Source organism: Gossypium arboreum, chromosome 11 (assembly GCF_025698485.1).
Source record: "Gossypium arboreum isolate Shixiya-1 chromosome 11, ASM2569848v2, whole genome shotgun sequence".
NCBI lineage: Eukaryota > Viridiplantae > Streptophyta > Magnoliopsida > Malvales > Malvaceae > Gossypium > Gossypium arboreum.
In genome coordinates, this window is record NC_069080.1 from 40,069,439 (window position 1) to 40,073,275 (window position 3,837).

The 3,837-nt window shown below is 36.5% G+C and overlaps 1 non-coding gene across 1 annotated transcript; it reads right to left on the bottom strand.

Annotated features, from left to right (window-relative positions):
- Positions 1-2,773: 2,773 nt before the first annotated feature.
- Positions 2,774-2,880, bottom strand: LOC128284530 (small nucleolar RNA R71). The gene has a single exon (XR_008274955.1). It is a non-coding gene; the product is annotated as a small nucleolar RNA R71 (small nucleolar RNA).
- Between the last annotated feature and the right edge of the window lie 957 nt (positions 2,881-3,837).

Consider the following 3,837-nt stretch of genomic DNA (forward strand, 5'->3'; position numbering starts at 1 on the left):
AACTCCAAGTACAATATCTCATTAGAAATCCGAGAACATAACTCATAAGAAAATAATAATGAAGATCTGGATAATCTCAGAGAGAAAGTCAGAAGAAGACAATACTCAACAATTTCCAGAATCCCATCATAACAGAAATAATACACTTTCCAAATATTTTACATAAGACAGAACAACATTCGATAGAAACAGATGAATAGTTTCATATAAACTTTTGCCCTCAACTTCATTCTGAACATACTAGAATAGAGTCTCGAAGATAGAGATAAAATAATACTGATGATGACCTAATCAGACTAAAAATACTTTTATTTAACATCAGAGTCAGCCAGCATGTTCATACAGTAAAAGTTTCGTCAGAAAGAGAACGATTGCACACCTATCTTTGAGAACGAGGAATGCATAGAATATCCCAAAGAGGTCATCAAAATCCATTTAACCATAACTGTCACACATAGACATTTTATCAACTCAATTCTTTTTACTTCTTTGACTAGTTTCATTATCGTGAACTCCGTATCACAATACTTACTAACAAAAACCAATTCGGAATATATTTTTAGTAAATACATCTTTAAAATTCATACTCACTTGAGTCGAATAACCAAGACCAAATTTTCTTATTTAACCATGTCATTACGAAATCTGGATAATCTTTAATACTATCTAGTTTCTCATCCAAAACTGTTCTCACTTCCTGATAAATCGTAATTTATACATATTTCTATCCCATGCTTGGCACATTTTATGGATGATTTTTCCTTAGATTTGGTGAATTTGATGCTCCTAATGCCTTAATTTCATGTTTTATACTTAGGTGAGCATAGGAGAGTGAAAGGAATGAGAAACAGGCCAAAAATGGAGAAAATAGACCAACGTACGAAATCAACACGACCTAGACCTCGTCACATGGGACGACCACACGATCGTGTCAATTTGGCAGAATCAAAGCATGACTTACACGGGTGGACCACACACCTATGCTTATTTAACAGGCTTGACCACAGCCTGAAGTAATCGCACACAGACGTGTCACCCAAGCTTGTCCCTGTCGAGCCCAAATTGAGTCTAATTCGGAAAAGGCCAATTTTGAGGGTTCTTAGGCATTCTAAAGCCTATAAATACACCCTAGAGGAGGAGGAGAAGGAAGACACGGAGAAGGAAGTAGGGAACTGCTTAAGGAAAGCCGGATTCATCATCTAGATTGAAGATCTCCCCTTAATTTCCCTTCAGGAGTTTTGGGGTTTTCTTTATGTTTTGTATTCATTATTCTTTTGAGATGTTTACCTTTTTAGTTATGAACTAAAATCCCTAAATATCTAAGGGGAATGAAACCTAAGACAGATCTTGTTATTATTATCTGAATTGTATGATAAATATTTGACTTGTTCTTAATTATGTGTTCTTAATTCTTGTTTTGATATTCTAGAATATTGATTCAAGTTAAGCTCTTATTCAGAAGAGGAATAGACCCTGTCTAAGACTACATTTGTCATAATTAAGCCGAGTTGGTTGCGCGCCTAGAGATAGGGTGACAAGATTTTGCCAGATTAGGGTGAAACCTAATAAGGGGATCCATAGATCGAGTTAATGCAACCCTAGAGAGTTAATTAGAAAGTGATTTCAATTATTCAACCTAGGGTTAGACGTTGTTAGTCTCGAGAGGGATAATAATATAACTTAGGGATTTCTACGGATCAAGTCAAATGAATAAATCGTCCGATTCAGAGTCAAATAACAAGTGAAGTCTAGGTGGATTTTTCCTTAGGTATTGTCTTAATTCAATCGTTTTTCCAAAAGTAATTCCCCAATTCTATTTTCTGTGAATTCTTAGTTTAGTTAATTAGTTAGTTAAAACAAACCCCATTATTCTTAGGCTAGATAATAGAAAGACAGTCATTACTAGTACTTTTAGTTCCTTTGGGTTCGACAATCCGGTCTTGCTAAAGCTATACTACTGTTCGATAGGTACACTTGCATTCATCGTGATAATAGCTAGTTTCAAGAACGATTCATTATAAATATTTAAAACCTGTCACGAATTTCACGTATCAAGTTTTTGGCACCGTTACTAGGGAACTAAGATATTAGGAACACTCAATTTTTATTACTTTAGCCATTTTACTTTTATTGCAATTTAAATTTTTATTTTCTTTTCTAATTATTCATTTATTTTCTTCTGGCAGTTTTTTTTATAGTTTATGACTAGAAGAAACCCGTCAGGACCATTACTTTTTGATAGTGAGATCAATCGCACAGTTCGCAGAAATCAAAGAGAAATAAGGCGAAGCTTAAGATACACAGTGAACGAGCAAAACGACGATCCTCAAACCCCAACCGAGGAGATGGCTGAAAACCAAGAAAATCCGCTACCTCCTGCAATTGCTGTTAATCAAAATCCTGCTCCGCGCACTATGTATGATTATGCTAAACCTAATTTAACAGGAATTGAGTCAAGTATAGTTAGACCAGCTATTGCTGCAAATAATTTTGAACTGAAACCTAACACAATTCAAATGATACAACAATTTGTTCAGTTTGATGGTTTCTAGGACGAAGATCCCAACGCTCACTTGGAAAACTTTTTGGAACTATGCGATACATTTAAAATCAATGGTGTTCTTGATGATGCCATACGTCTTCAGTTGTTTCCCTTTTCATTAAGGAACAAAGCTAAATAGTGGTTAAACTCGTTACCACGAGGGTCAATTACTACTTGGGAACAAATGATCAAAAAGTTTTTTTTAAATATTTTCCACCGGCTAAAACGGCTAAATTACGTAATGATATCTCTTCTTTTGTGCAGATGGATTTAGAAACACTCTACGATGAATGGGAGAGATACAAAGACCTTTTGAGAAGGTGCCCTTACCATGGGTTACCGCTTTGGCTACAGGTTCAAACGTTCCATAATGGCCTGAATCCTTCGACTTGGCAGATGATTGATGCAGCCGCTAGAGGAACTATCAATAATAAGACACCTAAGGTGGCTTAAGAATTTATTGAGAAGATGTCACTGAATAACTATCAATGGCAAGTTATGAGAACAAACCCAACGAAAGCAGTCGGTGTTTTCAACCTTGATGCGGTTACTATGCTATCTAACCAAGTAGAACTTTTAAATAAAAAGATTGACGATTTGTGTGGTTCTACTCAGGTACATCCGGTGATGAGGTGCGATTCGAATGAAGGAGGAGCATGCACAGAATATCAACCCTTCAACCCTAGCATCGAGGAGGAACAAGTCCAATATATGGGTAACAATAACTCCAGATCCCAAAATAAACCCATATAGCAATACTTACAATACAGGTTGGAGGAACCACCCAAATTTTTCATGGGGCGGTCAAGGAAATCAAAGGCCACAACATCCTCTGGGCTTTCAACAGCCACCTTACCAGCAAGAAAAGAAGTCGAACCTTGAGAAGATGATAACCAAATTCATCTTGGTGTCAGAAACTCATTTTTAGAATACCGAGACAACACTTAAGAATCAACAAGCATCGATTCAAGGGCTAGAAACTCAGATTGGATAGCTTGCCAAGTTGATTTCTGAACGACCACAAGGTAGCTTGCCAAGCAACACAAAATCTAACCCAAGAGAGCAACTCAACGCGATTACTAGTCAAGATGAGGAAGGGTTAGTCACACCTAAACCAGAACCAAGGCAAGAAATTGAGATAAACAAAGGTAAAGGTGAGGTAGACCACAATGAGCAGAAACTGGTAAGTACAAAGTATAAACCTCGTGTGCCATACCCTAATGCGACAAGGAAAGACTGCTCAGATGAACAATTTGGTAAATTCCTTAGACTTTTAAAGAATCTACATATTAACC